Here is a 27,903-nt window from a genome sequence, read left to right as displayed (position 1 = left end):
GTGCGGCTTTGCTCCGGGTCTCCCTGTTCTGCTGGGGGTGGGGGGGCGCAGCTAGTGCGCCCACCCCCACAGCAGACCAGGCTTTTGTTGTGGACGCCTGGGGTAGAGCAGCTGGGGTGCTGCCGGGTTGGTCCTGGGGGGACCTACTCGGCAGCGCCCCAGCTGTTCTGTCCCAGGCTCCAGATTCAGCCGCTGTTGAAACTGATCAGTGGCTGATTCCAGGAAGCTGGGGGCAGAGCAACTCTGCCTCGGGCTTCCTGTAGTCAGCCCCTAGTCAGTTTCAGCAGCAGCGGCTGAATCTGGAGCCAGTTCCGAGTTACGTACACATTCAACTTAAGCACAAACCTATAGTCCCTATCTTGTACATAACCCGGGGACTGCCTGTAATCTGTTAAGTAACTGACTTGCACTAAGAGGCAACAGAGATTCCAGCTCTCACAAATATTTGTTTTATGAATCTGTCAATCAAAATTCTGCTCTTAGATTGGCATGAATCTGGAGATACAATCAACACCTGTTAAGTTACTTGGAAGTTACAGCAGAATTTGAGAACAGTGTTATTCATCATGGATATTTTGTACAGAATGTGCGGGCTGAATAGCTGATTACAGGGAAAGGGCAACAGCTACATGAACTACAGAGCAATGCCACAGATGTGGTAGCAGAGAGAACTAATTGCAATTAGATCAGCACTCAGTATCAGTGAGTAGCAGGAGCTTTTAAGGTTGTAAAAACAGTAACCGAAGAAAAAGGAGTTTCTGTTCTGAACCACCATACTCTGAATATGAATAGGGATTTAGTGAAACACTATGAAGCATTTAAGGAATCAGTACTTGCCACTGAGTTATTTATGTTCAGTGCACTTAAAGCTGTATCTGTCAAATTCTAACAATTACCAACAGAATTATAAAAAGTAGAGACTTTTGGGGGGAAAGGTAATGAAGGGAGCTATAAAATCAATTCTACAGATTAGCAAATGGTCCAAAATAAAGACATCCATCTAAATGTTTATTTCTTTAACAGATTACATTTCCTTGACTGTAGATATCTCACAGTCCTTATCATAGTGGGCCAGATCTTTTTCATTTCCCTAAGATTAAGATGACGAACAGTACATGCAGCAGTATTCGTCAGCTGAGGAATGGTCATCAACCAGTCCAAAAACAGTGCAAGCAATTTCTGTCCTATTTTCTTTGGTTGAGATGTGGCATAGTGTATTCTAGATATGATTGATATTTCCAGATTCACATGCCATAACTTTTCATTCCCACCTATACTGATTCAAAACAAAAAGGGAATTGTGTGGTGCTCTTCTTAATTTATTTCAGGAAAGAGAAGGCCACATAAGTAAGTTTTCAAAGAAATTATTGTTACAGGAGCTCATTAGATACAGGAAACATGCTCAGCCACTGGAAAGTGTGTGCAGGAGGGACAGCTTTTCATTTGTTTAGTAGCTCAATGAGTAACAGTGACTTATTCCAGTTTGAGTTGCATCAATCAATCTTCGGCTGGAAGGACAGGTTAGCATGCTGTGCTGTCTTTAAGGTAATAGAACAAAAGGAAAAAAGAAATAAAATCCAATATCCCAAGTCAACAGTTTTCTAGTTACTCTAAGGCTACGTTTAGACTTGCAGGCTTCTTTCAGAAGAAGCTTTTCTGGAAGAGATCTTACTAAAAAACTTCTTCAGAAAGAGAGCATCCACAATGCCAAAGCGCATCGAAAAAGCAATCTGCTTTTTTGAAAGATAGCGTCCACAATGAATGGACGCTATCTTGCATTTACGCTGTGATTACTATGGACAGAGTGGCCACCAAGGCTTACCTGTGCTTTTTCCTCTTTCCTTTTCTTTTGCAAGAACTCCCTCTTCCCTGTCCACACATGCTTTTTTCTGAAAGAGCTCTTTCAGAAAAATGGCAACTTCCTCATAGAAAGAGGTTTTTTTCAAAAGAAGGCGATTACAGTGTGGACGAAAGTGAAGTTTTTTCAGAAAAACAGCTGTTTTTTCTGAAAAAAATCAGTAGTGTAGACGTAGCCTAATAACACAATTCATTATTTCCTGTTGGAAAGTTTTCTCTTGTCTTTTCCAAGATCTTCAACCACAAAATGGTATAAGAAAAAGAGTTCTATTCTTTTCAAGTTGTACACAAATTTGGTGCATCTTAGCAGACAAAAAACAGCAGACAAAACTGACTACAACCACATCTAATTTGGATATAAGCTTTGAAAGTTATTCCCTGCAAAAGCATCTGAGCTTTGACTTTTGGGTCTCTGAACAGGGACTGACTCCTAATGCCAAACAGTACCACAGCTATGTGGGTTTTGATATATACCTAGAAGACATCCTTATATCAACTCCTCCCACCAATCATCAATTGTCTAACAGTAAAGTACACATTAAATGAAAATATATGCAATGAATTGCTTTTCTCAAATATTATTCCACAGAGAAATGGCATTCACTGTATACAATCAGATACTATCAGGTTGTGACATTCAAGTTCTCACACAGGCTATTTATTGCTTATAGCTTCCCCCCGCCACTGATGTATATTGCTATAGTATTTGGAACATTTGGCAAACAAATTTACCTTCAGCCATATTATTCCCATATCACAGACAGGGAAACAGAGGCACAAAAGGGCCAAGTGCTAATAGGTCACACATGACATCAGTAGCACTGATGCAGTATGCCCATATTTAAGGATTTTTAAGCTAAAATAAATAAATTTACCATTAATTTAATCTAGGCCAATTAGCATGGCATTCGCTACTAGATATTATTACAAACCTCCGAATTACTATCCACTTATTTTACACATATTTCCCCTAACAGCTTCTAAACTAAATGCATCATCATTCTGATCTAAACTAAGAAAACAACATTTCATGTCCAAATACTCTTTTAAATATCCACATTGAGACGAATTTGAATATGAAAATAAACCCCAATCTACACTTACTGCCAGTTACATTACCTGCTTTACAAGCTGCTGCTTCCTTTCCAAAAAGAAGATTCAATTTTTTTGCTACTAGTTATATTTTGCTAGCCTACAATTGTGTTTGACCCACACATTGTATTTTTAATTTGGCGATGGTTTCTGTTATCATCATCCATTTAGCAAGCATACAAATGTCTTCTGAACTATAAATAACAAAGTAAATATTAATACCTTAAAATTCAGTTGAAATACAAACACATAAGCCTTGTCCTTGTGCTTCATTATTGCTCAATTTCAAGTCAGATTCCATCATTACATTAGTTACAAAGTACACATCTGTTATTTTTATTACAGCTAATAAATGTTGATATCAACTTCTCAACCATCAAGCAAACAAATAGCTGTCAGTCTTTTATCCTGTTTTTTTTTTAAATGGAAATCAAGCACTTTTAAAGAAAAAAATTGAGAACTTCTGCCCAAGGGAAAGTGAAAGGTAGGGATAGATTCATAAAGGGTTTTAAAATTGCACAAAAATTAAAACAAAATCATCTCTAAATTAAGGCCAATGAAACTAAAAAAAAAATAGCTAAAATAATGGCCATTCACTGATTTCAGAACATTTTTAACAAAAAGCATTACAGCTGTCAGGAGAAAGAGGATTCAGATGATTATTTCACCATATAATTGCATAATCAGAATACATCAATGTTACTTTCTATTTTACGTTAATTATTTTTCTCTGTATTACTCACAGGCAGTAAAAACAATTTGATACAGAAAAAAACATAATCAAGTCACATGTACCTTTAGCCCAGCATATTGGGAATGGACTACAGCCGCTTTTCTCCATATAGATAGCACCTGCTTGTTTCCGGGCCTGTTGGCCTGCCAATTCCAACAACAACATACACACAATCGTATAGAGATCAAGCCAGGCTTCAGCATACAATGTCCCAATTCAGTGCTCCAGTAGTATTTGCTCCTGCAGGGGGGCTGGGAAGCCAGCCACTTGAATGTATTCAATCCACAAGCAAGGAGAAAACTATTAACCTTGCCTACATTTGGTCGCTTTTAACCTAGTTTGCAGGAAAGGTAGAAGCAAAATACTGTGGTATTCCTTTGGTAATATATTCCAGCAGCATGAAGAATGCCTTTCAGTTACAGAATCATCTCATGCTTCAACAATTTAAAGCACAGCCATCCTTTGCCAGGGTGAGCTACTGAACAGAATGCTACCAGCCAGTAATGTGACTACTGACTGTGTGTGTGTGTTGTGTGTGTCTGTATTCCTAGATTCATTCAGAAGGGAGGAGGGATGAAAGGAGGGGCAGGAGGAAAGGCGATTAGCAAGCACCTTATTAATATGCTAATCTCACCCTTCTGTTCAATTCACACAGCAGACTCCTGTTTACAAAACTGACAGCAGATTCTAAAATTGACTGAGCTGCAAATCAAGACTGACCCAGGTCGTGTCTGTAAAGGTGCTCCCCCAACCATTTTTGTTTTAAATTTATGACTGGTATTTTAGCAACCTATCCTGACATTTGATTTTCAATAACTTCCTTATAAGATACAAACAATGAAAAATGGAACAATGAACAACTTGAAAATGTAGGGTATCTAGCAAAACAAAAATGTTTTAGTTAAAAACAACCCCCCTGTTTCCCCCACCAGAAAAAAAGCCTACTTACTTGGTATTTTCCATCAGTTTTAGAGACTATTTTTTAGTAAACGTAGTTTTATAAAATATACAGAAATTCTCCAAAACTTCAATGGAAGCAGGACTGAGCTCTAGATCAGGAACCTAACTTAACTGCATTTTTTAGAATTAAACTAAAGGAGAAACAATAATCGATCAAAACATTGGTGTCAGATGAGTTAACACTAAGGAAACAGGACACCACAATGTCCACTGTAATCAGTACCACAGCTAGCTCCCCGCTAAAAATATTTTCGAATCACTACTTTATTCTACTGCAGCTGAGAGAAAGCAAAGCATCACATATTCTTATCTATTTGCACATATTACACTTCGTATATAAAAAGATTATCTAAAGATAGATTTGATTTAAATGTCTAGGCACCAAGAATAAAAATATTTTACATTATGTTAAATACATATTTAAGCACATGCAATATACCACATAGTATTTATTTCTGCTGAATCACCTGCTTATGTTATGTATTGAAATGAAATGTTTATTAACTATGTTGTGGAACACTTTTTCTATAACAGTGTGCACTACTGGGGGGGAGAGGTTTGTACATATATAGCATTTATGTATACAAACATTACAAAACTCCCACCTCCCCTCTTCTAGTGGCAGATTCCATTATAAACACATTATAAATTTGTGATTCATTACTGAACATAATGAAAAAAGCGATTCAGCCTAAACAAATATTATAGACTCTCAGGGGGGACAAAATATACCACTCCAATAATTGTCAAATAAAAGGTATTACTCCACCCATCTTGTTTCTGAGTATTCTGGGACTTGCATGGATACAACAACAATATATACAATCCTCAATAATCAGACATACATCTTAAATAACTAAAACTGTTACCAAAGGAGAATTAGTTTAAAGTTAACACAATCTCCACATTTGCCTGGGTGTAACAGCTCACACAATGCTCTCCATTATGTATTTCATTAAATTATGTGCTTACATATTACATCACTACCATTTAGGTTTCTCAGTGTTGTTTTATGCAGACAACCAGAAGTGTCCATTTAGAGCAGTGGTTCTCAAACTTTTTGGCCCATGGCCCACCTGCCTCAATATAAACCTTTCTGCAGATCACCAGTTGCTAATGAAAGCTTGACATTAATTATATAATTATGTCTGAGACATTTTGCTAGTGCTGCAGTTAAGGAGAATGGTTTAATTTAATCAGTAAGAAAGGACATATTAATTTAAATTAAACAGACTAGGGGGTGGTGTCCCCTGCTCACTATGCTCGCCAACCTGGGTGAACTAGAGTGCCTAGTTTTAAAGGAGGATATATATATATATATAAAATAGGCATCCCGGAAACTTGGTGGAATGAGGACAAATCAATGGGACACAGTCATACTAGGGTAAAAAATATATCAGAAGGACAGAAGAGATCGTGCTGATGGGGGAGTTGCACTATATGTGAAAGAAAATGTAGAATCAAATAAAGTAAAAATCTTAATTTAGCCAAAACATTCCATAGAATCTCTATGGATGGTAATTCCATGCTCCAATAAGAATATAGCAGTAGGGATATATTATCAACCACCTGATCAGGACAGTGATAGTGACTATGAAATGCTAAGGGGGATTAGAGAGGCTATCAAATTTAAAAAACTCAATAATAGCGGAGGATTTCAAAAATCTCCATATTGACTGGGTACACGTCACCTCAGGACAGGATGCAGAGATAAAATATCTTGATACCTTAAATGACTGCTTCTTGGAGCAGCTTGTTCTGGAACCCACAAGGGGAGAGGCTATTCTTGATTTAGTCCTAAGTGGAGTGCAGGATCTGGTTTAAGAGGTAAATATAACTGGATCGCTAGGAAATAGTGACCATAATGTAATAAAATTTAACATCCCTGTAGTGAGAAAAACACCTCAGCAGCCCAACACTGTAGCATTTAATTTCAGAAAGGGCAACTACACAAAAATGAGAAAGTTAGTTAAACTGAAACTAAAAGGTACAGTGACAAAAGTAAAATCTCTGCAAGCTGCATGGAAACTTCTCAAAGACACCATAATAGAGGCCCAACATATATATATATATATATATATATATATATACACACACACACACACACAAATTAAAAAACACAGTAAGAGAACCAAGAAGCAGTAACAGATAAAAAGATATCTTTTAAAAAGTGGAAGTCAAATACTAGTGAGGAAAATAGAAAGGACCATAAATGTTGCCAAATTAAGTATAAAAATATAATAATAAAAGCCAAAAAGCAGTTTGAAGAACAGCTAGCCAAAAACTCAAAAAGTAATAGCAAAATGTTTTTTAAGTACATCAGAAGCAGGAAGCCAGCTAAATAACCAGTGGGGTCCTTGGACGATCAAGATGCTAAAGGAGAACTCAAAGATGATAAAGTCATAGGGGAGAAGCCAAATGAATTCTTTGCTTCAGTCTTCATGGCTGAGGATATTGGAGCGATTTCCAAACCTGAGCCATTCTTTTTAGGTGACAAATCTGAGGAATTGTCCCAGACTGAGGTGTCATTAGAGGTGGTTTTGGAACAAAGTGATAAACTTAACAGTAACAAGTCATTGGGACCAGATGGCAATCACCCAAGAGTTCTGAAAAAACCCAAATGGGAAATTGCGGAACTAACAACTGTGTTTTGTATCCTATCCTTTCAATCGGCTCTAATGATTGGAAGGTAGCTAACATGACGCCAATATTTAAAAAGGGCTTTAAAGGTGATTCTGGCAATTAATGTCAGTACCGGGCAAATTAGTTGAAATTATGGTAAAGAATAAAATTGTCAGACACGTGGATTAATATAATTTGTTGGGGGAAGTCAACATGGTTTCTGTAAAGGGAAATCATGCCTTACTAATTTGCTAGAGTTCTTTGAGGGTGTCAACAAATATGTGGACAAGGGGGATCAAGTGGATACAGTATACTTAGGTTTCCAGAAAGCCTTTGACAAGGTCCTTCACCAAAGGCTCTTAGGTGAAATAAGTTGTCATGGGATAAGAGGAAAGGTCCTTTTGTGGACTGATAATTGATTAAAAGACATGAAACAATGGGTAGGAATAAATGGGAAGTTTTCCGAGTGGAGAGAGGTAACTAGTGGAGTCCCACAAGGGTCTGTCCCGGGACCCATTCTATTCAACTTACTTATAAATGATCTAGACAAAGGGGTAAACAATGAGGTGGAAAATTTGCAGATGATACCAAACTGCTCAAAATAGTTAAGACCAAAGCAGACTGAATAGCTTCAAAACAATCTCACCAAACTAAGGTCTCATCTAGACTACACGGAAGATTCGAAAGAGGATATGCAAATTCCACAGGAATTTGCATTTTTTCTTTCAATCTCACTTTCGAAATCAGAGCTTTCAAAAGTGAAAGTAATCAAGACGCATTTTTTTAGCAACCCCTCTTTTTTCGAAAAGCCATTTTTCCTCAAAAAATGAGGTTTACACGGCTTTTTGAAAAAGGGGGGGTTGCCGAAAAAACATGTCTTGATTACTTTTGCTTTCAAAAGTGAGATCAGAAGAAGATATGCAAGTTCCCGTGGAATTTGCATATCCTCTTTTGAATCTTCCGCATAGTCTAGGTGAGCCCTAAGTGATTGGGCAACAAAATGGCAAATTACATTTATCAACATTAAATTTCAAGTTCAAGTTGTGGATAGTTCTCCGAAAACATCTACTCAAGTGTGTAGCGGCAGTCAAAAAAGCAAATAGAATGTTAGGAGTCATTAAAAAAGGGATAGAGACTAAGACAGAAAAGATCTTATTGCCTCTATATAAAACCATGGTACACCCACATCTTGAATACTGCATACAGATGTGGTCGCCTTATCTCCAAAAAGATATATTGGCATTGGAAAATGTTCGTAAAAGGGCAAGAAAAAATGATTAGGGATTTGAAACGGGTCCCATGTGAAGAGAGATTAAAAAGACTTGGACTTTTCAGTTTAGAAAAGAGGAGACTAAAGGGGGAGATGATAGAGGTCTATAAATCATGACTGGTATGGAAAAAGTGAATAAGCAAAAGTTATTTACTTATTCCCACAATAAAAGAACTAAGGGTCACCAAATGAAATTAATAGGCAGCAGGTTTAAAACAAACAAAAGGAAGTTTTACTTCACTCAGTGCATAGTCAACCTGTGGAACTCTTTGCTAGAGGATGCCGTGAAGGCTAGAAGTTTAACAGGGTTCAAAAAAGAGCTAGATAGATTCATGGAGGTTAGGTCCAATCAATGGCTATTAGCCAGGATGGGTAGAAATGGTGTCCCTAGCCTGTTTCTCTGGAGGTGGGTGACAGGGGAGGGATCATGTGAGGATTACCTGTTATAATCCCTCCTTCTGGGGCATCTGGTATTGGCCACTGTTGGCAGACAGGATACTGGGCTAGATAGACCTTTGGTCTGACCTAGTATGGCCGTTCTTTGCAGTTGCTGCACAGACATAAGGTTGTGTTGCCAGCTGTGGCTTCCCACTCAGATGGCATGTGGTGAGGGGGAGGGAATAAGGTGAAGAAAGCCCAGACCTTCCCTGCCAGACCAGCTCAGGGGAAGGGAGGAGAAAGGATCAGTCATCGGCCCACAAGAGGGAACAAGCAGCTGCCAAATCTTTGTGTGTGCCCCTCCCTCCCACTGCAACCTTCCTAGGGAGGAAGTGTCCCCTCTACATTCAGTAAGGAGCTGTCCCCCTCTCTTGGAGGACAGCAATGCGTAGACACACTGCCTAGAGAAGTGGTTCAGAACCACGGCAGCCTGGCCCCAACGGTCCCAGTGGGGCTAGGAGGGACTCCCAAGGCATTGCTCCACCGGTTACCATGGAAACATTGCGTGTACTCCCCATGGGCCCGAGCGGCCAGACGGAGATAACATGCAGGAAAGACAGGGAGCCAGGGCAATACTCTGGGCTGCTATGGCTCAAGGAAGAAGCCCAACCCAGAGCAATAAGTAAATGGTTCATTCCACCCCTTCCTCACCTCCCACTCTGGCATTTGCAAGGCCTGGCCACCACCGTGATACACTTCCTGAGTCCGCTGTCATCCTGGGTGTCACTTCTACCTCCTGTGCCCCACACCCATCCCGCTCGGTCTCACCGGGCTGGGTGGGGGCAGAGGGCGATGCTGTGCTGTGAGCTGTAGTTGGTAACAAAGGGCTGTTGGTGAGGGTGGACTGTTGTTGGGAGACACCACGCATGCCCCAGGTCAGCAGGGAGTGAGCAGCCAGGCCCCAGCCCACAGGATGGCAGTTAGAGCAATGCTATTTTGGGGTGTCCTTCCCATGAACCACCTGTAAGGCGGCCATGGACCATTAGTGGTCCGTGGACTGCACTTTGAGAGCCACTGGCCTAGTGGCCACGCCTGGAACATGAAGCAGCATGGGGTGCAAAGGCAGGTAAGTGACTCCACTTCCCCTCATGCCCGCACCCTGCACTCCCACTTTCTCTCATACAATCCCACATCCCCAGCCCACTTCTGCGCCCTCCTCCCCAGCCAGACACCCTACCCCCACACAGATCCTGCACCTCCATCCGTATTCCACTCACTGGCAACTCTGTCCCACACTCTCAATCCCTCATTTTTGTCCCCACTCCAGAGTCTAACAGGGTCCACAAAATCCACTGAATCTGGAATCCCAGAAAAGTTAATCTGGCCTATGGGAAGCCCTGAATCTCAGTCCTCCCTGTCCCTTCCCCTCACCCTGTGGGGCTGGAGTGCCAGAGTGAGGTGTCTCAGTTGGGGGCCACATCAGTGAGGGTTGGGGGTTTTTGGAGGAGTTTTTTTGCTTCTCACTTGTGTGGTCCCCTACTGATTTTTCTGTGGGTCAGTGACCCCTGACCTAAAAAAGGTTCCCCAGCCCTGCCATAAATAAAGAAAACATTGAAACCTTTTATGTTGGACATAAATTAACATTTTACTTTATTTAAAATGAAATTTGATAAACTAACATGAGAAAGTTAAAATGCATCATCTGTTTAATTATTTAAATTAAACCATTGTCCCTAGCTGAGCACTAACAAAGTAGCTCAGGCATAATTCTGTAATTAACAGTGATAACACGTGGTGGTCCACAGAAAGGTTTGCATTGAGCCAGGTGGTCCACAGGCCAAGAAGTTTGAGAACCACTTCTCTAGGCAGTGTGTCTACGCATTGCTGTTCCCGCAGCCAGGGATGGGGGAGAAGCAGTACATGGAGCCATTTCTGGCTCCACTTCTTCCCCATGAGCCGGATCTGGTGGGTAGACTCAGGGCTTTCCCTGCTCTAACCACATGGGGCGGTGCAAGGCCTGCTGCAGGGAGAGGGAGGAAAGGGGGGGGGCTGAGCTCAAGCCGCAGACCACCTGAAATGTGGCCACAGACCTGATTTTGCATCTCTGGCTCTCTTCTGCGTGGTTGTTTTTTTTTTAATTTAAAGGAAGAGTTATTCACTGCAAAGAAACAGAGATTAGAGCATAAAGCCACCACAAATACTCGGTTATCGGTGCCTAGGAACAATGACCAAACTCCTTCTGGGTTGAAGAGAACCAAAGAGATCTAGTGATATGCAAAGTGTCTCCTCCCCTTAAAGATTTTGAAACTACACAATACTGCACAGGCAGCCAAATTCTGTCAAACTTCTGTTCAGCTTTAAGGACATAACAGCACAAGCAATAGCTCAAGTTCTTGTTCATTTCAGTCATATATCTGGTACAAGGTAACAATTGTTATTGTTACTTGTTCAGGGATGACAATGTGTTTGGTACAGTGCAACAGTTAAAGGTAAGCGGCAGAAGAAGGATGGTCTTGTAATTAAGACTCTGGCCAGGAAATCAAAAAAGCTGATTCTACTATCCAGCTCTGCTACTAAACTCCATTATGACCATGAGCAAGTTACCTTATTTCCCATCTGTAAGTTAGGGACAATATTTCCTTACTTTACAGAGACGAACAGGTAAAGTGTGAGAGAACAAGTTCCCCAGGTTAGAACTTTCTTACTATGTGTAGGTGTAGTCTGAAGCAAAACGAAGCCAGAGAATTTTCTGATGCTGTGAATGACACATGAGCAATACGTACTGTAGCTGAGCTGTGTCGGTCCAAGGATATTAGAGAGACAAGGTGGGTACGGTAATATATTTTATTGTACTAACTTCTGCCAATGAGAGAGAAGCTTTTGAGCCACAAAAAGCTCTTCAAATCTGTGAAAGGTACTCCCAGCATCACAGAAAAATGCGAAGTATACATTATATAGCATAAGTAACTAGTACATATTTTATGGAACCAGTAACAGACCATTAACACATCTGCAGTCTTAGGACCCAAGTGCTTAGTAAGTTAGTTTGTTGAATTTAAGCTGCTAGGCTCATCTCTTGAAATGGGGGGAGGTGAGCAAGCTATACTTGATGGAGATCCCATCCTAAAGGAAATCTTTCCTGAATCCCCACTTCTGACCTTCAAAAAACCTGCCAATCTCTCCAAGCTCATCATCAGAAGACAGCTCCCAGCAGACCAGGAAACTCCAAGTAAAAGCATCACCAGACACTGTCAGAACAACAGATGGAAAGCCTACAAACATTTCCTCACTGCAATGATGATCAACTATGATCAACTAAATGCCTGCCACAGAAGTCACAAGGATCCATCCTGGAAAGCCATGACTTCCGTGACCAATTCACAGCCTTAGTAATAGCTCATTGCTCTTACCATATATCTCAGATTGTTCTGGGGTTGGAAGCAAGAGAGGAGAAAAGTCGTAAAAAACTCCATTTTGCTATGATACTAGAAGTGCTTTCCCAGATGTGAAGAAGAGCTCTTTGTAGCTATAAAGCTTGTCTCCCTCACCAACAGAAATTGGTCCAATAAACAAGGTTACCTCACCCATCTTGTCACAGTGAGGAATAAGAAGTCTGACCATACATGTGTGGCTATAGTGCACGATGTGGCAGCAGAGGACCTAAGAAAACTTCTGATGTGACTTCATTTTTATTGCATTTGTTCTTTAAATAAAGATTTTCTATTCCTTTAACCAGATAGGAGAGCAGCATAAATTTTTGGTAGCATAAACCATAACAGATTTACTGGTGTGCAAACCACTTACACCTCTCTACCACTTCCTCTAGTGCAGGGGTTCCCAAACTTTTTGACATGGGAACCAGTATATCCATTCACGAGCATTAGGAGGACCGGTAACGGTCATTTGCATATTTGCGTATTCATTACGCAAATTACGAATATGCAAATACGGTGTTTTTGATCCTCCCAAAATCCCCAGAGCCAGCTTTAGCAAAGCTTTTGATACAGCCACCCACAATATTCTTACCAGCAAGTTAAGGGTATGTGGATTGGAAAAATGGACTGTAATCCAATAAAACCATGCACCACCACATCATGTATTGAAAAGGGGCTCATTTATTTTTAGAAAGCTGACACCATCTTTGGAATTTTTTATCCATATTCTCATTCCGGATGGTGAATGCACCAGGTTCTCTCCATTCTGACACACTGTAGTGCCTTTAAATCTCAGTCAGCAGTGGGGATATTTAAAAGGCACTGCTTTTAAATTTTTATTTAGGATCTGCGTGCGCCCTGAACTGTCCTGCTCACTGCTGGCCGATTCTTCTCCAGCCTGCCCGGCTGTGTCCGCCAGCCAATTCTCTCCCGATCTCTCCTGGCAAGCCTTCCTGCCCCCGCGAGCTGGTTTCCCTCCCTCCCCCATAATCTCCCCTGGCCCAGCCCCACTGCTCCCACCCCCTGGCCAGCCCTGCTGCTGCCGGACGGTTCCCCCTCACCTGTGATCTCCCCTGGCCAGCCCCACTGCTCCCGCCCACCCCCCCCCAGCCAGCCCTGCTTCTGCCAGTCGGTTCTCTCCCCCCTCCCCCAGCCAGCCCTGCTTCTGCCAGTCTGTTTCCCCCCCCCCCCCCCCCCGCCAGCCCTGCTTCCGCCAGCCAGCCCAGCGGTCTTCTCCCCCAGCCAGCCTCACTGCCCCCGCGAGCCGGTTCCCACCCCCGCAATCTCCCCTGGCCAGCCCCACTGCTCCCACCGACCCCAGACAGCCCTGCTTCTGCCAGCCAGTTCCCCCCCCACACCCCACGATCTCCCCTGGCCAGCCCCACTCCCTTCTCCCCCCCCCCCGGCCAGCCCTGCCCCGCAATCTCCCCCAGCCAGCTTCACTGCCCCCGCCAGCTGGTTCCCACCCCCGCGATCTCCCCTGGCCAGCCCTGCTTCCGCCGGCCGGTTCCCCTCCCTATCTCTCCCGGGCACCTCTACTGCGCCGACCCTGCTTCCCTGTGGCCCTTATCTAACCCTTCCTCCCCCCTCCACAGCCAGCAATAAGAGCTCCCCTGGTAACCCTCACTATGCCTCTGCTGGGAGCCTGAAACATACAGCTGCATCCGCCCAGCCCAGCTGAGGGCTTGGGAAACCCAGTGCTGAACAGGCAGTCCGGGAGCCCAGAACACCCTGGCAGCCACGCCGAGGCCCGGTATTTTTTTCCCGCGGCCCGGTACCAGGCCGCGGCCCATAGTTTGGGAAACGCTGCTCTAGACTTTCCTTTATTAGGGATTCATATGGACAGGGATCAACAAATCAGTGAATCTACTCGCCCGTGGTGAGTAGATTTCAGCTGGTCACCCGTTAACCGGTGGCGCGCGCATGCGCAATGCGGGTCTGGAACATGTACAGTGCGGGGCTGGCAAGTAGATTTCACTGCAGTTTGTCAAGCCCTGCATATGAAGAAATAAGGAGTCCACACAACACTCTCGAGAATGGTTTCCAACTCACCACACAAGCAGAACAGAACAGTTCACTTGCATTTCTTACCGCCCTATAATACCCACACAGGGTGCCTTCAGGCAACAAATCCTGAGGCAATGACTCACGGCTGTATTACAGGAAACAAAAGCTGTCTTCACCAGATCTAAATTGTCTCCATTCTATAAAAAAACATTTTCATTAAACAGCCTGTTTCATTTTGCTTACAATCGGATAACAGAACACGCTTCAGCACTGTATTCTTTATGGGCTACATTTATCTATAAAATGTCTAGTTGTTGGCTTTTTTAAAGTTCACTATAACCAAGTCTATAATAAACCTTCTTAACAAAAAAATCTTAGAGTATCTATTACATTATTACTGTTAAAACCAATTAAGACATTGATGAAAGGAAGTTTAGATAACCAACCTAATGAACTGAACAAAAAGTTACCAATCCTCAAATATCCCTAGTTTGAATTATTTTGTAAAGCCTACAAGGCATGAAAAGACGGTCTTTATCACTATGGCTATGATTCAGCAAAACGCTAAGCATGTACTTAACTGTAAACTTGTATTTCAATGGAATTTAAGAACGTGCTGAAGTGCTTTGCTATATCGTAACCTACATGTCCAAGAATGCTGCCTGGAGAGACTGACATTAAACGCCTCCAACTGGGATTTCAGAACAATATACAATTCATCAAAAATGTCAACTGCAGGCCTCTTTGCTAACCACATGAATGGTTAAATTCTAAAATGACACAGATTAGCAGTGATGTAGTTAGCATGTTCACTGCCCTATACTGCCAAGAGCTCAGTTACCCAATAAATGCAGACATCTTAGATAATACAGCCAATAGTTATTCAAACTCAACAGGTAAATATCAAATGACTATGGTCTACACCAGTGGTTCCCAAACTTTTCGGCATCACGCCCCCTTTTTGATTTTTGAGAAACCCTCAGGCCCTCATCCCAAAAAAAATAGCAAAACTTGAGGGGGAAAAAAAGGAACTGACCAGGGCCAAAAAACAAAAATAGCAGTAAAACTTGGGGTGGGATTGATGGGGTGGTGGTGTGTGTGTGTGTTTGTGTGGCTGGCTGGCTCACCTTGCACCCTCCCCCCCCCCGGCTGAAATTTCTTCACACACACCCCAGGGGGGTACGCCCCTCAGTTTAGGAACCCATGGTCTACACATTCCACTGCTTTCTGAAAATGCTTTCAGTTTCCAAAGGTTTGTAACTAGTATACATTTCATATTCCTTCTTGGGGAAATGGGTGATTCGAATTTAACTACAGGTCAAACCTCTATAATCCAGAAATGTAGCCGTGTTAGTCTGGGGTAGCTGAAGCAAAATGCAGGACAATGTAGCACTTTAAAGACTAACAAGATGGTTTATTAGATGATGAGCTTTCTTCTGGCCCACGAAAGCTCATCATCTAATAAACCATCTTGTTAGTCTTTAAAGTGCTACATTGTCCTGCATTTTGCTTCCTCTATAATCCAGGACACTCTGATACAGCAGCATGCATGGTGTGGAATTATCATGGATATTGCTGGACCAGAGAGCCTATGATGGCCAGGTTCAAGGACTGGGCTGGTGGTGGGGAATGTGGGGCTAGCTAGGGCTGGCAGCACAGAGTACAGCCCTGCCGAGGAGCATAGCCCTGGTGACAGTGGAGCCAGCAGGGTGGGGGGGACGATGACACAGTTCTGCCAGGTGGGAGGCAATGGGGCCCGATGGCTGGGAGCACAGCCCAAGCCAGCGAGGGCGGGCAGCACAGCAGGGAGCATAGCCCTGTTTTGATCAAAGGCAGCAGGATCGGTGCCCAGGAGCACAGCCCAGACTGCAGACTGGAAGTGCAGCCAGGGTTGGCGGCGAGAGCGCAGTCCCAGCCAGGGTTAGCGCGCTGGGAAGCGTAGCCCCAGCCCAGGTGGGAAGTGCCAAGGGGGGGCCTGCAGTGGGGAGCAGGGCTAACAGCTTGGTGGAGAGCCTTAACCTCCCCTGGTTTGGCAAACTCTGCTGTTCAGGACCACTCAGGTGCCAGACTAGGGAGGTCCCACTTTGTTATACCACTGAGTGAAAGTTAGCAGTAACTTCAATATTAGTTAGCAGTAACTTCAACACTGTTGAGACGACATTGTGAAAAAGTTCCAGCAAGATGCCTCCTCCCTACTAGATCAACTTGAGTAGATCTACTTGGACCCAGCAAATGGCTAAATTGAGGATAACGGAAAAACTTATCCACAGCAAAAGCAGAACTAGCTCTAATAGATTGAATCCAAATCAGCAGATAAATTAAGAGTCATAGTGAAAATTAAGAATATAAGATTAAACGTTCATCTAGCCCAGTATCCTGTTTTCTGACAGTTACCAACTTCAGGTGCATCAGAGGAAATGAACAGGTAATGATCAAGTGATTCAACCGCTGTTGCCCATTCCCAGCTTCTGACAAAAAAAAGAGGGCAGGAGCACCATTCCTGCCCGTTCTGATTAGTAGCCATTGATGGACCTAACCTCCATGAACTTATCTAGCTCTTTTTTGAACCCTGTTAAATCCTGGTCTTCTCAATATCCTCTGGCAAGGAGTTCCACAGGTATGTGATGTAAAGAAGTACTTCCTTTTGTTTGTTTTAAACTTGCTACCTATTAATTTCATTTGGTGACCCCTAATTCTTGTGTTTTGAGAACATGGAAATAACTTTTCCTAATTTACTTTTTCCATACCATTCATTATTTTATAGACCTCTATCATATCCCACAGTCTCCTCTTTTCTAAGCTGAAAAATTGCAGTCTTATTAATCTCTCTTCATATGGCAGCTGTTCAAAACCCATAATCATTTTTGTTGCCCTTTTCTGAACTTTTTCCAATGCCAAGAAATCTTTTTTGAGTTGAGGCAACCACATCTGCATGAAACGTTGTATTTTATTAGTGGAAATACAGCTGAAATGCCTTCCCTGTGATGAGTCTTCCCTTAGTCCTCTAACATACGCGCCAGAGTTAGCAGAATGATAAAACCTCAGAAAAAGTACCAGAGGGAGCAATCTTACATTTTCACAGAGATTTACTAGATGAGCTAACAAATCTTTTCTATCTTTAAGAACTATAGTATGTGGAACTAGTATCTGGAAAACAGAATTATAAGACTGGAAGGGACCTTGAGAGGTCATCTAGTCCAATTTCCTGTTCTCATGGCAAAATTAAGTATTATCATTCTAGACCATTCTTTACACCAGGATACAAAAGCTTCCATCAAAGCTGAATAAGGGTAGAAGAAATTATTCTGCTTCTCCTTTGAGCTATATAGTAGTGATGTGAACGAATGATCGACTATCCGATAAGCAAATGCTTATCAGATAGTCGACATGCTAGTTGACTAGTTGGTTCCCCTCCCCCTTGCTGCCTCTATCAAAAAGAGGCAGAAAGTGGGGGAGGAGGAGAGGGTGCTTCAAAGTGGCAGTGCTATGTGGAGCCCGAGGCCAGACCTTGAGTACTCTGCAGCGCTGCCGCTTTGAAATACCGCGGGGAGCATGGGGCCAGCAGGGGACTGCGTGACTCCCCTGCTGGGCCCATGCTCCCCACAGTGCTTTCATCTTTGAAGTGTAGCGACAGCCTTGGGTTGCAAATTGCATCGACTATTTGATTAGTCAATTAATCGAAAGTTTACATCCCTGCTATATAGCATCTTGATTTTTATGCCAGAACTACAGATCTCCAGAATGGCTTATTATATGGACCCTTGAGAGCAGCTTCACTGTTGTAGGTACAAACACTAAATGACTACTTGATAGTAATCTTTGCTTTCAAGGTCAATCTCAATTGAAATATTTGGAAAAGGAGATTCAAAAAACAGGAACAAAGACAGGGGTCACTACTCCTCACATCTCTATCAAACATGATTCCCAAATGAGTCCACTTGTGGTAGAGTAAGCACCTTACGGCATTATACAAATGTTGTGGCCAGTTGTCAGGAACCCGGTCCAGAGGGAAAAAAAAAAAAATCTGTTCAGCAAGCAGCATTATTAACAGATGGTATAGAATGCAGTTGACTCTACTATATGAAATCTTCAGTAACACCAGTTTCATGCCTTGCAAATTAACTGTCCAAAGCCTTTCAAGCGTTACGTAAGTCACTGCTCCCCAAAAATAGTGGCAAGGACTGGAGGAAATTTAACACGGGTCATACACAATTTGCCTTTTAACAAAGTATTCAGTGTTTTAAATTATTTAACAGTTGGTCTTAAAGGGTGCTATCAACTTGATAATATATTAATTTAAAAAATTAGTAGCTGCAGGTACTATATCTACCTTCAACTTCTCATGCCAATATTTATGCTTTTACAGCCTCTTTTTCAAGTTGTCTCTTTTTCCTGCAGCTGTGTGGAAAATCCACATGAATTAAAAATGAAACTGACTTACTCTTCAGGTAAAGCTGAGAAACTAGCCATACACAAAATGCTTCCAAACACATCACATACACTACTACTACCTGAAGAAATAAATATTTTTCCCATCTACCCTTTCAGTTATAATCATCTTACTGTGTAAGGGTAGGTTAAAAAAAAAAATCAGATACCTATGTGTTTTTTCTCCTTTTGGTTAATGGTAGTAATAGTAATAAAATCATAGTATTTTTACTTCAATTTTTACTATATATTTTAGAGAGTTTGTGCCTGTTTATGTGCGTGTCCGTCCGTCTGTGAGTCCACTTGGTATGCAGCTTTTTCGTATTATAATTTAAAGCAAGGTCAGGGTTTGGCTGTGCCAGGACAATGGGATGTGCGTGGAATGTGACTTTTTCGCATCAAACGGAAAGGGAGGGGTGTAATAGCAGGGACAGTTACACTCACGAATGACCAGAGAGGGACAGCAAGTGCCCTAGGCCTAGGGAGCAGCTTCTGGCTGGCAGCATTACCCTGCCACGTCTCCAGCCCAAGTTCCATGGCCTGCATTGCAATTTTATATACCTCCGAGCCCAAGTCAGCTGACCCATCATGTGAAACTCCACATTGCAATAAAAATCCCACATACCCTCTGCCTCCAAGGTCTTTTTTGGTCAGCTGAGGTTACTGGTCAATGGTATAAGTGGTGGCGTATTGACTAGAAAACAAACTAGGACTATCAAATTACTCCACATAGGCCACAGCACAGCCCCATGTCAATTATAGTTCACTGCCAATCTTAGCTGTATTTGAATTGGTCACAGACTCTCTCCTTCCATTACTAATGTCTAGGCATCCTTTCCATTTCAGTAAAATAGAGCAGAAACTTTAATGGCAATAAGAAAAAAAAACATTTAGGAGACTTTTGTAAATCCCCCTCTGCCTCTTTATGGCACAGAGCCTAAAGATTTTGAGCTCTCAGAGGCAAGATTTATTTGGACAGCATCTAGTACAATGGAGCACTAATCCCTGTGCAGGCGTCTTAGATGTTGCCACAACAGAAATAATAAAGGATCTGAAAGGATAATAAAGGATTCTGACTCATTCTTTTACCTAAGATAACTCAGAAATATTGAGTATTGTCTACCATATTTTTGCTGAATTCTTCTCGAAACACTACAGACCTTGACTACAAGCTTTTCCAGCCAGCAATTCAAGGAGTAAATTGAATCTTGAAGAAGAAAAAAGAAGAAAAAATGACAGACTTTCTCCTAAGGCTTTTTAGGAGTTAAACACGTGCTCTTAAACAAATCTAATTAGTCACAAAGCACCCCCACTCCTCAAACTGTTCAGCTTTGAATTTCTTTTTTCTTACAATATCTTTCAATCTTCCTAGTAGTTCATCAGCTGCGTATCCACTCATTTAGGGAGACAACAGAAAGATAAATCCAGATATTTCTCATATAAACAAGCAAAATTAATAAAATCTTTACAATACCTATTCTAACGAAGCCAGAAAGGTGCATCATCATCTTCTTCTTCAAGTTACCTTTTAAATTCAGAACTGGCATGTGTATTTGCAAACTTATCCAGACACTAAAAATTAGTCCTGCTATCATCACTATTTCCCATTTGCCCTCTTCTTTGTCACTTACAATAAAAGTAATCTAGCAGTTTTGCGTTAGGAAATCTATCCTAATCCTCCCAAAGTGAAGAACCAAGAGACCAGTATTCCAAAGATGTCAGCTGCAGCTGGAAATTAATTTTACAAATACATGCATTTCTAAGCAACTAACTGTTTTAAAATTGTGGCTAGGGTGGAAATTTAGAAAGAAACTGCACACTACTTTTCCTTTAGGCTTTTGAATAATTTATCAAATTATTTGTCATAGGGCACTAATCAAATGTAAATCAAAGCACAAGTGTTCTGTGTTCTGATTAATTTTATTCATTCAAACCAATTGACTTGTCAATGTAATCTGACAAACAAGATTGTGCGTTCAAATTTGTTACTTAAGCATTTTGCATCAGTCCAAACTAGAAGGAAGTTAATGCTAGTTAGTAATCCCTCATGTACATTACTATACACTTGAATTAAATACCAAATCAGTTAACTTAATTACAAATTTAGTATCCAAGATAAAGATTAAAACAAAACAAAACAAAAACAAAAAAAACAGCTGATGACAACAGGCTGAGCAAAAATTATAACTGTATTATGAATACTTTCTTTCACATAGGCTATATGCAAAAAATGTTCAGCATTACTGTTAACAATTAAAATATATCAATACAATGTTTCTGTAATCAAGTAATAAACTATATACGTATTTTATTTCTTATGCTTGTATGGTAATTAATAATAAACGTGTTATAACTTCTTACATAGTTTAAAAGATTTAATAGAGGGTGAGAGAAACTGAGAGAAAATATACTTCCCCATCTGAAATCAGAAAAGAAGAGATGAGAGGACTAATAGGTGAGAAGCAGACATCCAAGAAGGCAGTAGTTGCAGACAAAATGGTACTTGTATTGCCATGGTGTAATATATCTAATTCAAGTATCTCATTTTTCAAAAAATAATTGATTTTGCAATTCCTACAGCTCTCAGATTCATATTAGATATCTATACATACAGTTACATGGTGGTGATAGGCTTATAGATACAAAATCATGCAAGTATGAAATAAGTTGCTTTTTATCATGTGTGTTTGACTTTCTGTCCAGTAATCTGACATGGCAGCATTTTTATGTCATTCTAAATTCCAAGACAGATTCAATCAGCTACTTAAAAATACAGCAGTCACCCTTCCACGGAAATGTTCTTTAGATTGTAGACATCTCTCCCCGTGCCCCGCAAATGTTTTGAGAAGGGAATACTTTCAGTTATGAACCAGTTTCAGATTTAATCAGGTAATAGCACTGATTTTGGAACTCCTCTTTCTCTGCCCTGGAAGAAACATATGTCGATATAACTATTACACCACAATACACCATTACAGACACAAAAATGCTACTAGCAATAAAGAAAAACTCCGTTTATCCAAACCTCCATTATCCAACTCTCAGTACTAACCAACAGTCCAAGCCCTGCCCAGTATCCTGATTATCTGAATTTTTTGTTATCCCATCTGGCTTCAGTCCAAATTAGTACAGATAAACAGGTTTCCATTATACTGTGGTAATGCCCAGAAGGCTTCAATCAAAATCTGAAGCCACATTGCACTAGGCATTGTACAAACATGGGATCATACCTCTGAACACTTACAAATTTGTAAGCTCTGTTTACACACATGCGTCTTCATAGCTTCTTCCCATACTCACACATACCCATGCAATGCACTTTTGTCCAGTCAAACTTTTCATTGAAAAAAAGAAGCAAGGTAAATGTAGCGCAGTAAAATAGAGTATTTTTTTATGCGACCACATATATCTTAGAGTGCATCCATCTGTTTGTCTGTTCAGTCAAGAACTCCTCCTAAACTGTAACAGCTAGAACCACCAAATTTAGTATGCAGCTTCCTCTTGCCCCAACTTAAACCAAGGGCAGAGTTTGCTTCTGCCAGGAGAATGGGAAGTGCCGGGGGTGGGACTGTTTTTGATAACGTGGAAAGATAGAGGGCAGAGAGTGGAGGGATGTGAAAGAGAGGGGCACGGAGAAGATCCACATAATACTGAGACAGGTCACTGGGGGGCTGCCGCAGCACAAAGAGAGTGGTCAGCAGGACTTGGGCTCCACCATCTTGCCTGCCTCCAGAATGGGTAAGTAGCCCTCTGGCCCCAACCCGAACTGGCCCCAAACCCGAAGCCTACCCCTTCTCCCCAGGAAGAGCCTGCAGGACATAGGAGGGACCTGCTGGAGGACAGGGCAGCTCCCCAAGCCTCCCCTCCCCCTAGACAGCCTGCAGGCCGCGGAGGGGTCACTGGAGTCCAGAGGCAACCTCCAGAGACTCATCCACTCCCCAGCATCTTCCACCTGCCTTGACTTCTGCTCTCCCACCTCCTTTCTCCTGTCCTGAGGCCACCACTCCCTGCCCTGAGCTCCCCCCTCCCCGACTTCCCAATCCTCTGCCCAAAGCCTCTCCCCAGGGGCGGCCCGACCATATAGGTGAACTAGGCGATCACCTAGGGTGCCAAGTTAAATGGGATGCCAAATGGTGGTGCAATATCACTGAGGAGTTTGGAGGTGGGGGCGCCGATTGCATGGTTCACCTAGGGCGCCAGTTGCTGGCAGCTAGTCTAGGGCCATCCCTGGTCTCCTGACCTCTGAACCCTCACTTCAGCCTTTATTTTCCTTAATTAAAAAAAATACAATAGTTAAATTAAATCGTGTACTTTTTTTTTTTTTAAATAAAAGAGAGAGAAAGAAAACCGGTAACTTCAGCAGAAAAACTTTGTTCTAACTTGTTTGCTTCAATCACAAGTTTATTTTATATTACGCTTTCTAAACTAAAACATATTGGGTTATGATCTCATGAGATAGTAGTGCTGATTGGAGTTCCCTCATCCTACACCCTTGGGATCAGTGGTCCCAAATGAGGGAATTTGCCAGACCAGGGGAGATTCCCTGCCACTGCCCCCCGCAGCTATTCCCTGCTGCTAGCTCTACTTCAGGTAACAGAACCCATGCCTCTGGCCCATCTGGGCAGCTGGGTAGGCCAGCCCCTGTCCCCGTATTGTCAGGCCCAGCTAGAGCTGCCACACGTGGGCTCCCAGCACCCCATCCAAGGCTACCGTGGACACTGGGCCCTGTTGCCACGAGTGGGCTCCCAGTGCCCCAGCGGGGGCTGCCGTGGATGCCTGATCTGTTGCCCATGGGCTCAGTCAGACCAGAGAGTTCCAGTTTGGGAAGGTAGAATCTGTATTATAACTGACACACTTTCCTTTAAACACCAGCACCAAACTAACTGTTCCCAGCCTGGTACCAAGAATGAGACAAAAAGCTATGAACTTACCTACTACTCATCATTGAAAATAACTATGTCCTAGCATAGCATTTCTAAAACTGTGGTCTGAGAACCCCACTGATCAAGCCCTTCCCATCCTAGAACTAAGACTCCCTACCTGCCCTAGTTCTGCATGGCTCCCACAAGCAGCTACCAGCTCTTTGTGGCCCCAGGGAGGCTCTGCCCACTGTTTCTGCCCAAGTGTTAGCTCTGCAGCTCCCATTGGCTGGGAGCCACAGTCAATGGGAACTGCAAGGGCTGCACCAGCTGGTGCAAGGACGGCAGATGGAGCCTCCCTGCCCACCCAAGTGCCTAGGGACCATACGGAAGTGACCACTTCCTGGGGGTGCTGTAAGTATCACCAGGACCTTACTCGGAGTAATCAGATGAATTTTAGAATAGGAAAATTTAATATATGTATCAAGGAAAGGTTCTTTACAGCAAAATCTACTAGCTTAAGGAACTTCCCATTGAAAGTAGTGCAATCTCAATTACTTAACATTTTTAGAACTAGACAGACAAAAATGTGACAATAGTCTTACACTGACAGAGGGAGAGATAGCATGACATACTGGGCTAATTTGATCATTACTACCTACTAATGAATAGAAATGATACCATAAAAACACATTTGCATAAAAAGGAAAGTCTTCTGGAACCATTTGACAGGTGAAAGGCACCCAAGACTTTCACTCCAATCCAGTAATCTTACTTGTTCTGGGAAATCTTTAATCCAGTCCTCTCTCATTTATAACCAGTAATCACTATTACTCAAAAACGTGAGAAAAGCCCATGTAATGCAAGTTGTGGAACTTTAGAATTACAATTAAATTATTTTTTAAAATGAAAAAATGGTCTGTTTGCTATTATTATGAATAAGAGTTTACTATGTGCACTGGGTAATACTTTTGACACAATATTGAAAAGCATCTCAGTACTTTAGGACTCCAAGTACATTTGAAAATTTTATTGTGTATGTAAAATCATCTTCCCTATGCTGACTGAAGTGCAAGGAGAGACCTTATATACAAAAACAAAGAGGAGAGAAAGTATATGTTTCTATAGGAAAACATAACAGGAAAATCAAAAGCGAGGGAAAGATTCAGGGCCATAGAAAATACTTGAAATGTTTTAATTTTTTATTCTCTTTTAGATTTAGCTACAATTCATTTTGAGCGTAGCACTTTAAACAGAGAAATTAGCTAAGATAAAGTTTTACAAATACGCTACTCAGCTTAGTATGAATACTATAAACCAGGGTAATTGCATAAATATGAACATTTTAAATTTCATTGAAAAACTACAGAATGTCCATAATAAGGAACATATGAAATGCCATGTTGGCTCAGATGCAGATTTATCTAGGCCAATATTCTGTCACTGACAGCAGCCAGTATCAATTCCTTCAACAGAAAGTATAAGAACCATGCAGTATGAAGATGTAATATGATCTGCTCATATGAAGATGTAGTATGAACTGCTCATCCTTCCCCATATTCCTTACATGTCATATACTAAGCCATGAAATATGAGGTGTAATATCACTTCCAAAACGTATAATATAGTTAACTATGGAAACTCTGGATAACAATATAAAACATTCAATACCTCTTCTGAAAATTGCTAAGTTCTTGACCTCAAAAACTTCCTGTGGCAATGAGTTTCACAGACTAATTAGTTGTGTGAAGTTCCGTGAAAAAGTATTTTTTTGTACTGTTTTGAATTTGTCAACTTTTAATTTCATTGACTGTATCCTGGACTCATATAGAAATATTTGGCAAAGAATCAGAAAGCTTCATGCTTGTTATGCTACATTTAGGGTAATCAGGCAATGGATTGCAGGTAGGGGAGGGAAGATGTGGTTGCATCAATAACATTATTCAATTGCTCAGTGAGCAGCATTAGCATATGGCATATTGTAGGTAAGGCAGGGAGAGCTGTTTTTGTGGAAGGGAACTGATAATTTAAGCCAATGCATCTCTTCAGTTTGCTCATTTCCTGTGGTTGGCAAGACTGCAGCAGATTTTACACGAGTACTGATGCATTTATAATGCAGGAAGCAAAACTTCCTCGGGCTTAGTTGAAGGTGTCACTTCTGATATTTTGGTTCTAATTAAGCCATGATAACCTGAACTAATTCCAAGTTCTATTTAATATTTCAAGATCATTGAAAGAAAGGTTATAATAAAAATTCTATCCATGCTGTTTGGCTAAAATATGTGCTGTACACCACATATTCTGTTGCCCTTCATCAAAGCAAGGAGGGTGTGTCCACATACACACAGAATAAATATTTATTTTCCATGGGTGTTTTCATTGTTTCAAACTAAGAGAAACAGTACCCTATCAGTAAGAGCTCTTCTTCCCTTTAACACTGATGACTGACTATCTTTAAGAGTCTCATTATGTTAGCCAGAAATACCACAGGCACCCTGAGACCAGCATAAACTGTGTGATACTTATTACGTGCTTTTCCTTTCCTCTAGTTGTCCAGTTTCTGCATGTGGACACCTGACACACACTTATTTTAAAATTGCTTCTTGAGTTCAACTTTTTATAAGAGTGTCAAGTTCAAGGGTCCTGTTGTGCTAAGTGTTGTGTAATCAATGGTTAACTACTTGCAAAGAATAAGGATAGGAGGAGGTGAAGCATAGTGTTCATCCAGAGGAATAATTTTTAATCCAGTTGGAGCTTTGAATTCCAGCATAGAATTTGAACTGAATCATAAGCACAACTAGACTGAGTCCTTCATTACTCAGTTTTACATACGGATACAGGCACTGGATGCTGTCTTCTATTCAGCTTTGAAATTACAAAAATTTAGCAAGTTGCTCTCAAAGCCTCCAATGATTTGCACTCCAAAATCTGCAAGTCTTGGCCTCAATTAAAAGCAAGAGAAAAGTAAGCTGCACAGAGACTTCAAAGCCATGATACAGATTAGAGGAATGTAGGATAACTCCCTTGTGTGATGGTTTAACAAAATACCTAATCAAATAATACATTCCACAGCGCACACAATCAATCTTACACAAAGGTTTTACTATGAAATCAAAGTGAAAAGGAAATGTTCCGGATGACCTTTATATGCCACTGACTGAAAGAGGAACCCCCCCCCCCCACACATCTATATTTAATCCCATCTTAAACTACAAATGACAAAGAAATCCATTGGAAATATCCCTGTTGCTACTGTGAAGTCTTCGGATATTGCAGGAAGACAATGCATTGTGATGCAAATTAGCAGCACAGTGGGAAACATGCTGTAGAAGCCAGTGCGTGTCAAGTTATATACCTTGTTGATTATGAAAAGGATTAAGTGCTTTTTCTAACTTTTCCCACCAACCACTGAAACTTGTTTGCTGTGGTTTGAATCCCCCATGCTCCCCAATAGTCAATGTTTCTTTTACCATAATTCAAGCTAGTAATTGCAGACCATGTTCTTTTATTCCTTCCTTTTACCCTTTACCAGTGCCTCCAAAACAGCACAAATTCCCACAATATCAAGTTCATCTTGTCACTAGGAACCGGGCTTGATCTTTGGTCCCCAAAAAGATCAGAACATGAAATTCCCATAGCTCTGCAAGCCAAGGGAATAGGGACAGGGGCTAGGCATAGGAAATAGAAAAACAATGCAAATACACACAAAAAATTGCTCCGGTCTCAAATGCATATACATAAGTTCCCCCCCATGCTAAGATGCAACAGCAATAAATACCTTAAACATAATTTAAAATGTGCCCATCCGTACTCTCTATACCCCATCACAAATGTCCTCACAATATTGCTTCCCAACATCCTGCTTCCAAATATATTAGAAAATAGCAAAACAGCCAAAGAGGGTCCACTATCAATGCGAATGGGCCCGATGTGGAACATACAATCTGAAACCCCACTGAATTTATGGTAAATCCCTCCTTAGTACCAAAAATTCCACTGTTTGTTAATTGGCGAAGAATGTCACAGCTTATTCAGGGTTACACACTATGCTCATTCAGCCTTTGGCCTTTTAAACTGAGAAAGAAAAAAGAGTGTAGCTTCATTTTGCACACAACGGGTAGCTATTACACTGTAATGTTTCATCACAAAGTTTACTGACAGGTGCTATTAAGACTAATGTCAAAGTTTAAATGAAAAAAGTGTCAAACAAAGTTACAACCATAATCTAGGAACACAACAGAAAAAAGTACTTTTTTTGAAAAT

The 27,903-nt window shown here is 41.5% G+C and overlaps 1 protein-coding gene across 18 annotated transcripts in view; it reads right to left on the bottom strand.

Annotated features, from left to right (window-relative positions):
* PTK2 (protein tyrosine kinase 2) overlaps nt 1–27,903 on the bottom strand; it is a 330,274-nt gene that overhangs the window by 228,448 nt on the left and 73,923 nt on the right. For 2 of the 18 annotated variants that reach the window (XM_075920056.1, XM_075920061.1), the window contains exon 1: nt 3,745–3,764. The exons of 15 other annotated variants lie outside the window; for them this stretch is intronic. The gene's annotated coding sequence lies outside the window, so the exon portion shown is untranslated. Of the gene's footprint in view, nt 1–3,744; nt 3,766–27,903 lie in introns of those variants that run through there. One more of the 18 variants, XM_075920053.1, reaches the window with a different exon arrangement.

The sequence above is a fragment of the Pelodiscus sinensis genome, chromosome 2 (assembly GCF_049634645.1).
Source record: "Pelodiscus sinensis isolate JC-2024 chromosome 2, ASM4963464v1, whole genome shotgun sequence".
Classification (NCBI taxonomy): domain Eukaryota; kingdom Metazoa; phylum Chordata; order Testudines; family Trionychidae; genus Pelodiscus; species Pelodiscus sinensis.
Note: the sequence above shows the minus strand (reverse complement) of the source record. Positions and strands in the feature narration are given on the sequence as shown.